Source organism: Astatotilapia calliptera, chromosome 5, assembly GCF_964374335.1.
Source record: "Astatotilapia calliptera chromosome 5, fAstCal68.1, whole genome shotgun sequence".
Taxonomy (NCBI): Eukaryota; Metazoa; Chordata; class Actinopteri; order Cichliformes; family Cichlidae; genus Astatotilapia; species Astatotilapia calliptera.
In genome coordinates, this window is record NC_137426.1 from 39,371,466 (window position 1) to 39,380,645 (window position 9,180).

A 9,180-nucleotide genomic window follows, 5' to 3' on the forward strand; every position below is an offset into this window, starting at 1 on the left:
AGAAAAACCAGAGTGCGTGTGGTGATGTAATGTGTGTGGGAGAGTCCAGTCTTATAGTGACGTGTGTGGGAGAGTCCAGTCCTACACCTGGTTCAGGGCTCGAATAGCCTGGGGGAAGAAGCTCCTCCTCATTCTCTCTGTTTTGGCCTTAAGGGAGCGGAAGCGCTTCCCAGACCTCAACAGTGAGAAGAGTCCATTGTTGGGATGGGAGAGGTCCATCATAATCTTCCTACCTTTGGTTTTGCACCGCTTGGTGTAGATGGACAGCAGGTCAGGGAGCTTTGATTGAATGATGCGTTCGGCTGAGCGCACCACCCTTTGCAGATCTCGTCTGTCCTGCTTGGTGCTGTTCCCAAACCAGGTGCAGATGTTTGCCGTCAGGACGCTCTCGATGGTGCAGGAGTAAAAGTTCTTGAGCACCTTCAGTGGCAGATGGAAGTCTCTAAGTCTTCTGAGGAAGAAGAGACGCTGACGGGCTTTCTTAACCAGGGAGTTGATGTGGCAGGACCATGACAGGTCCTGAGTGATGTGGACACCCAGGTATCGGAAACTGTCCACTCTCTCCACTGGCGTGCCACTGATGATGAGGGGTTTGTAATTCCTCGCCTGCTTTGTAGTGAAGTCCACGATCAGCTCCTTAGTCTTGCTGATGTTTAGGAGGAGGTTATTTTCCTGGCACCAGGTCTCCAGGTTCCTAATCTCCTCCAGGTAGGCCGTCTCGATGTTGTCGGAGATCAGGCCCACAACAGCAGTGTCGTCAGCAAACTTGACAATGGAGGTGGTGTCGGATGTGGCTACACAGTCATAAGTGTACAGTGAGTACAGCAGGGGGCTTAAAACACAGCCCTGAGGCACTCCAGTGCTGAGTGAGATGGAGGGGGAGACTTGTTTTCCTACCCTCACTGATTGGGGTCTGTCTGTGAGGAAGTTGAGGATCCACTGACACAGTGATGAGCTGAGTCCTAGATCCGTCAACTTGGTGAAAAGCTTAGAGGGAATTATTGTGTTGAATGCTGAACTGTAGTCCACGAACAGCATCCTAACATAATTCCCTCTGCCAGTGTCCAGGTGACTCAGGGATGTGTGGAGCAGGTGAGATATGGCATCGTCTGTGGAACGATTAGTCCGGTAAGCAAACTGAAGTGAGTCGATGGTAGCAGGAAGTGAAGAAGTGATGTGATCTCTCATCAGCCTTTCAAAACACTTCATCACAATTGAAGTCAGTGCTACTGGACGGTAGTCATTGTGGCAAGCAGGCTGTTGTTTCTTTGGAACAGGGACAATGATGGACTGTTTGAAGCACGTGGGAACCACAGCTTGGGCCAGGGAGAGGTTGAAGATCTCCGTGAACACCGGTGCTAGTTGATCAGCGCAGGCTCTAAGGACCCAGCCAGGGATTGCATCTGGTCCTGCTGCCTTCCTGGTGTTCACCCTCCTGAAGGTGTTCCTCACGGCATGCTCTGTGATGATGAATGCATTGTCTTCACTGGTGCACTCAGAGCACGTGCAGCGCCGTTTGTTGTTTTAATTGCTGCGGCGTCGAAGCGAGCGTAAAACTTGTTCAGCTCATCATCCAGTGAAGTCGGGATTCATCATTGAAGAAGCTGGTCGTTTATAGTCCGTTATTGTCCGCAGTCCTTTCGACAGGCTCCTGGAGTCGCACTATGAGCTGTGACTCTAGTTTTCCCCGTATCTCCACTTGGCCTTTCTGACCGCGCTGCGCACGTTGTAAGACGCAGCCTTGTATAGGTCCATATTACCGGAGACGAGCCCTTCATTGTAGGCAGCGGTGCGTGATCTCAGAGCGTCGCGGATGTTTTTATCCACCCACGGCTTCTGGTTGGGAAACGTTCGGATGATAGTTCTTTCTGCTGTGTCGTCCGCTAGTTTCCCGATAAATCCCACAACCGCTTCCGTAAACATGTTGATGTCATCAGAGCTGCGCCGAAACATGTCCCAGTCTGCGTCATCCAGTTCATCCTGCAGCGTGGCCACTGATTGGTCCGTCCAGCGAGCGACCTCCCTCCTGATTGGTGGTTGCTGCTTTAGCCTTTGTTTGTAAGCAGGCATGAGGAGGATGGCGGCATGGTCCTATTTTCCAAATGCCGGCAGGGGCTGAGCCTTGTAACAGTTCTTGAACGGGGTGTAGCAGTGGTCTAATGTCCTCGTGCCCCGGGTGGGGCAGTTGATGTGCTGGTGAAGGTTGTGAAATGTCCGTTTGAGATTCACTCTGTTAAAATCTTCCATAACAATGAGTGCGGCAGCTTGGTGAAGTGTTTGTTGATGTGTGAGAGCCTCATGTAGCTCACATAAGGCAGTGTCCGAGTCCGCGTGGGGCGGAATGTAAACAGTGCAGGCAACGACCGCAGTGAATTCCCGAGGGAGATAGAAAGGGCGACACTTAACGATCAAAAGTTCCAGATTGGGCGAGCAAGAGCGTGTGAGTGGGGAGATGTTTGTGCTGTTGCACCATCTGTTGTTCACCATCAAACACACTCCACCACCTCTTTTCTTCCCCGACTCCATTGTCCTGTCCATGCGGTAAACCGAAAAGAACCCCGCCGGCTGCACGGCGTGGTCTGGTATCGCTGGGCTCAGCCAAGTCTCGGTGAAGCAGAGGAGGTTGCAGTCCCGAATGTCTCTCTGGAACTTACACTCAACAAAAATATAGACGCAACACCTTTGTTACTGCTCCCATTCCCCATGGGATGGACGTAGAGACCTAAAATTCATTCCAGATACACAATATAACCATCCCTCCCAAACAGTGGTCACAAATCAGTCCAAATGTGTGGTAGTGGGCACATCTGCTATATTGAGATAATCCATCCCACCTCACAGGTGTGCCACATCAGGATGCTGATCTGACATCATGAGTAGTGCACAGGTGTACCTCAGACTGCCCACAACAAAAGGCCACCCTGGAATGTGCAGTTTTTTGCGCTATTGGGGGTCTGGGGACCCAGAACAGTATCTGGTGTGACCACCATTTGCCTCATGCAGTGCAACACATCGTCGCATGGAGTCTATCAGATTGTCAGTTGTGGCCTGTGGAATGTTGGTCCACTCCACTTCAATGGCTGTGCGAGGTTGTTGGATATTCGTGGGAACTGGTACACGCTGTCGTATACGCCGGTCAAGCACATCCCGAACATGCTCAATGGGTGACATGTCCGGTGAGTATGCTGGCCATGCAAGAACTGGGACATTCTCAGCTGCCATCTGCCCTGAACAATGTGAACCATGATTCATCCGTGAAGCGCACACCTCTCCAACGTGCCAGACGCCATCGGATGTGAGCATTTGCCCACACAAGTCTGTTACGGCGACGAGCTGGAGTCAGGTCAAGACCCCGATGAGGACGACGGGCATGCAGTTGAGCGTCCCTGAGACGGTTTCTGACAGTTTGTGCAGAAATTGTTTGGTTGTGCAAACCAATTGTTCCAGCAGCTGTCTGGGTGGCTGGTCTCAGACGATCTTGGAGGTGAACCTGCTGGATGTGGAGGTCCTGGGCTGGTGTGGTTACACGAGGTCTGCGGTTGTGAGGCCGGTTGGATGTGCTGCCATATTCTCTGAAACGCCTGTGGAGACGGCTTATGGTTGAGAAATGAACATTCAATGCACGGGCGACAGATCTGGTTGACATTCCTGCTGTCAGCATGCCAATTGCACGCTCCCTCATTGCTTGTGGCATCTGTGGCATTTTGCTGTGAGACAAAACTGCACATTCCAGGGTGGCCTTTTGTTGTGGGCAGTCTGAGGTACACCTGTGCACTACTCATGATGTCAGATCAGCATCCTGATGTGGCACACCTGTGAGGTGGGATGGATTATCTCAATATGGCAGATGTGCCCACTACCACACATTTGGACTGATTTGTGACCACTGTTTGGGAGGGATGGTTATATTGTGTATCTGGAATGAATTTTAGGTCTCTACGTCCATCCCATGGGGAATGGGAGCAGTAACAAAGGTGTTGCGTTTATATTTTTGTTGAGTGTAGTAAGGTATCCTTGTCAAATAGGTCTGCAACTTTACACAGGCCTCTGTCGGCCCACATTTTAAAGCCCAAATCTTTCCAACCGGGTTTAAAGGCCCTATTGCCCCAGATAGATGAGAATTGGGATAGTGCTGGCATTTCATTTTTAAATTTGAGTGCGTCGAACCACACACGAATGGTATTTTTAACAAAGAGGTTTGATGTATCTTTCATCAGATCTTTATACTTTGCAGAGTACAAGTACATGCTGAGTGGTAAGGGGGTAAATTTACCCAGGGTAGGGTTGTTGTTGAAAACCAGCATGAGGCCGCGGAGAGCTGGGCAGCCCAGTAGTACCATTTGAGGTTTGGAACACAAAGACCTCCCCTATCATACGGAAGATATAGTAACGAAAGACGCAGTCTGGCTCGTCTGTTATTCCAAATGAATTTAATGAATATTGTTTTTGCCTTTGTGAAGAAGTCATCTGGAGGGCTGAGAGGAATGACTTGGAAGAGATATAGAAATTTTGGAAGGACGTTCATTTTGAGAATATTTACTTGTCCAATCAATGAGATTGGCAACATAGACCATCGATTGATTAAGTCAACAACAGAGTTGATAATAGGAGAGTAATTTGCTTGTACCAAATCGTTAATTTTTGGAGTGATTTTTATACCTAGATAGGTAAGACTGTCTCTGGCAATTTGGAACATTGTTTGAATAGGTGGTTTAGTTCTTTCAGAATGATTAAAGAAGAGGATGGCCGATTTGGATTCATTAATTTTATAACCGAAGATCTTGCCAAAGGAGTTAATTGTTTTAAGTAGCTGGGGAATTGAGCTCTTTAGCTTAGATAGCATTAAGATAATATCATCCGCGAATAATCCAATTTTTGACTCAATATTATTTGTTCTAATACCAGAGATATTTTGATTGTTCCTTATCACAATAGCCAATGGTTCTATTGCTAGGACGAAGAGCAGAGGCGGAAGGGGACAGCCTTGACGTGTACCTCTACCTAGATAGAATGGTCTAGATATGATGTTGTTAGTTCTAACTGAGGCTATAGGTTTATTATATAATATTTTGACCCAGGTCATGAAGTAACTGCCAAAGCCGAATTGAGACAGTGCCTTATAGAGATAGTTATGTTCGATCCTATCAAAAGCTTTTTCTGCGTCTAAGGAAAGCAAAGCCATGTCTAGTTGTTCTGAGTTTGAGTATAGTACATTCAGTACTCTGCGGATACCATGCTGCGTTTGTCGGCCTTTTACAAAACCATTCTGGTCAGTATCAACGAGAAGATGAAGGTACCGTTCAAGTCTGTTTGCCAGTACTTTGCTTATTATCTTGGCATCAGAGTTTATTAATGAGATTGGTCTATAAGATTCACATTTTGTAGGCGGTTTCCCAGGCTTAGGGAATACCGTTATGAGTGCATTACGCAAGGAAGGGGAAAGCTCTTTTAGATCATAACTTTCCACCAGCATGTCGTACAAAGGGGATATTAATTTGTCTTTAAATATTTTGAAAAGGTCTAGTGGAATTCCATCTGGGCCGGGAGTTTTTCCCATTTTTAATTTATCAATTGCGATCGACAGTTCATTCATAGATAACTGAGAGTCTAATTCACATCGAGCTTCTTCAAGGAGTGAAGGGGTATTTATTGAGTCAAAGAAGGAGTCTAGTGATTCTCGAGTCATATCTCCTGTTGAAGTATATAGTTGTGAGTAGTAGTGTTCAAAGAGTTCATTTATTCTATGAGGATCTGTGGTGTTTTCGTCTGCAGTTCTAATTTCATTTATTGTTTGTTCGTTCAGTAGCGTTTTTATGCACCATGCTAAAAGTTTTCCTGCCTTCTCCCCCTGATCATAGTAGGTCTGTCTCAGTCTAAATAGTCCTGCTGAGGCTTTCTCAGTAGTTAATTTATCATATTTTGCTTTTAATCTTAAAAGTTTTTGTTGGTTTTCTTTAGAGTCATTCAGGTTTATCTCAAGTTCCATTTCTTTTATTTGATCTTCGAGGTCCAACATCTCAGTATAATTTTTATTTGCTTTGCTTTTGGTGTAGCTTATCATCTGCCCACGAATAAACACCTTAAAGGCTTCCCATCTTACTGAGGCTGTGGTTTCGGATTTATTAAAGTAAAAATAGTCATCAATATTTTTACCTACATATTCCAAAAATTTTGATTGTGCAGCCAGTGTGGTTTTAAACGCCAAATAGGGTTACGTCTAAAAGCTGTTGTAACTGAAAAGTTAAGCCTAGTTAATGAGTGGTCAGATATAAGCACACTTTTATATGAACAGCTGTTAATTCTGGAAATAAGAAAGTTTGAAATCAGAAAATAATCTATGCGACTGCGGCTATTATGACTGGCTGAGTAGCAAGAGTATTCTCTCCCTGTTGGATTTCTTAATCTCCATATATCTTTAAGATTCAATTCAGACATAAAGTATTGTATGGCTTGTCTAGCTTTTGGGTGGGAGGAGTCTAAACCTGATGATCTATCAAGCCTAGGCTCTAGGGTACAATTAAAGTCCCCCCCAATAATTATCTCACCGTGGAGGGCTGCAATAGAGAGGAATAGATTATTATAAAAGCTGGGGTCGTCAATATTGGGGCCATATACATTAACTAATATTAAATCTTGGTTGAGTACGGAGCATTGTAGAATAATGAATCTCCCTGCAGGGTCCAAGATGGTTTTTTTAATACACATGGGCACTGATTTATGAATGAGTGTTGCCACTCCTCTAGCATATGTTGAGAAGTGGCTAGAGAAAACCTGACCTGGCCATCTCCTCCATATCCGGTCAGTTTCACTCGCGAGTAAGTGTGTTTCTTGAATAAAAACTATCTTTGGGTGATATTGTTTTATTCTATCCATTACTCTTTTCAGTTTAATATATTTCCTAAGGCCTCTTACATTCCAGGAAATTAGTTCAATATTTGAATAACTACTCATACAGTTTGTGCCCTTAGTGACCTGGGTTTGACTACATCTCGTCTCTCTTGTCGAAGCTCACAAATTCTTATTTCAAGAGCACTATACTTTAAAAGCACTCTTATAAACAAAAAAACAACAGCAAAAAAAAGAAAAAACAACCCAGAGACCTCCCGTGGGTGTAGGTCTCAAAACTTCCCCCCCCAAAGTCATTGCGGCTTGGGTATGCATCAGATCCATGTAAAGGAGCTGATGAAGCGTCCTCATGATTGAAGCTTCAAACTTAGGTCCGACCTTATTAACTAAAGAAGTGGCCACACAATGTAAATGAATGAAAACATATGTGGCGAGACGAGGATGGGATATAAAGTAAATACTCTTTGCAGTTTTAAAAAGACAACGCCACCCTGGGAATTTCACCCAGAGAATACTGAAAGTAACACTAAATCACCAGAAAGGCACTTAGGTTCGCTATACTCAGTCCAGAGACGAGGTTCAATGATCAACAAATTCACAATTTATTAATAATTATTTAAAACACCATATAAAAGCACAATCATAAATATTCAAGTACAAATATGCTTAAAAAGGTATTCAGAGCTGAGGCTTACCAGTGGAGGGGCAGGGATGCCACACACAAACTAAAGAAAGAAAACACACCCAAAACACAAGTGCAGCACACTATCACACACACTCACACTAATAAACTAAACAAGGCAGGTGTGTACACTCAAGGGATCCCACCACCAAGGCACCCTAGTCTCCTCCACGTCGGCACTCCGCATCTGAATAAAAAGAAACAAAGAAAATTTTAATATATTACAACAAACTAATGTGTAGCACCGGGGGATAACCCAACTGCAGGACCACACTGGTGATCTACAGCTAGAAAAAGGGCCTCCCACCAGTGGTGTAACAAAAATCCAAACTACAAATCAAAAGCAATAAAGCAACATACAATCTGGATAAAACTCTAAAATCTGGAGCAAACGGAATCGCCGTACTGCTCCAACTTGCCGTCACACAACGACAAGTTAACAGTCAATCAATATGCACGCCAGCTGACTCCGATAACCGGCATGCATATGGCCGTTGTCCACGCCGACGTCCACTGTAAAAGCTGACAGCAGCAGGGAAAGAAATCTCACAACGGGAACAGACGATAAAAGCACAGCAAGGCAATACAGCAGCACTTCAGTTCGTGTAGCTTGGCGCAAAACTACGGCCCACACTTCCTGCGAAACATAATAAATAATTACTATAAAAGAACAATAGAAGGCAGAGAGCGTGACAAAAGTTGATTACATACCAAGTAAGCCGTGTCATAGAACGTAAGCAGAATAGCTCAGAGGAGGCTTCTATAGCTACGACCAGCCGCGATGGAGACTTCAGAGGAGTAACCCACAAACGATCTATGCCACACCGAGGAAGTCAGGTGACCAAAAAGGAGATCACAGGCAAGCGATGCAGAGACACTCAAATGGCCACTATTTATACCAGCGCCCCCTAATGGGCCAGGCTGAAAGTGGGTTGGACCGAGGGATAACATTCATCCTGCCACACATAGTATATCTAAGGCCATCTATATCATACCTGTACACCAGCAGCCATTGTATGCCCAATTTGGAATTGTTCATCAGAGTTACACGTGTTTGATATGGTAGCGTTTCTGAGTGGGCGTGAAGTTTATCCGTCGTTTTGTTGCCGGACTTTTCGTATGAAATCTTCCACCTCCGCTGGTGTGTGGAAAAGGAGCCTGTTGTCATGGTGGAAAATCCTCATTTTTGCTGGAAAGATCAGTCCGAAGTTTATGTGCATTTCACGGAGTTGTTGTTTTACCTGGTTGTATTGTTTTCGCTGTTTCTGTACCTCCGTTGACAGATCAGGGAAAAACATAACGTGATATCCGTTGTGCGTTATTTTTCCCTTCAGACGTGCCGCTCTCATCACCCTCATCTTGTCTTGATAATTCAAGAATTTCATGATGATCACACGAGGTGGGCCAGTTGGAGTGTTTCGGCCTTGTAGCCTGTGTGCTCGTTCAATGATAGGTGGGGATGGGAGCACGTCCCGTCCCAAAACATCCATTAACCATGTTTGCAAGAATATTGTAATTTCTCCTTGTTCAGTATTCTCGGGTAGTCCGACGAGTCTCAGATTGGATCTTCGGCTTCTATTTTCGAGGTCATCCACCTTTAGCTGGAGTTCCTGAAGTTTCTTATGAAGGGAAGCCTCTTTACTTGTGAGAGA

The 9,180-nt window shown here is 45.2% G+C and overlaps 1 long non-coding RNA gene across 1 annotated transcript; it reads right to left on the reverse strand.

Moving 5' to 3' along the window:
* Positions 1-7,424: 7,424 nt before the first annotated feature.
* LOC145428767 (uncharacterized) lies at positions 7,425-8,556 on the reverse strand. The gene is made up of 2 exons (XR_013909091.1): positions 8,240-8,556; positions 7,425-8,165 (listed from the first exon to the last, which is right to left on the reverse strand). It is a non-coding gene; the product is annotated as an uncharacterized LOC145428767 (long non-coding RNA).
* Positions 8,557-9,180: the final 624 nt, after the last annotated feature.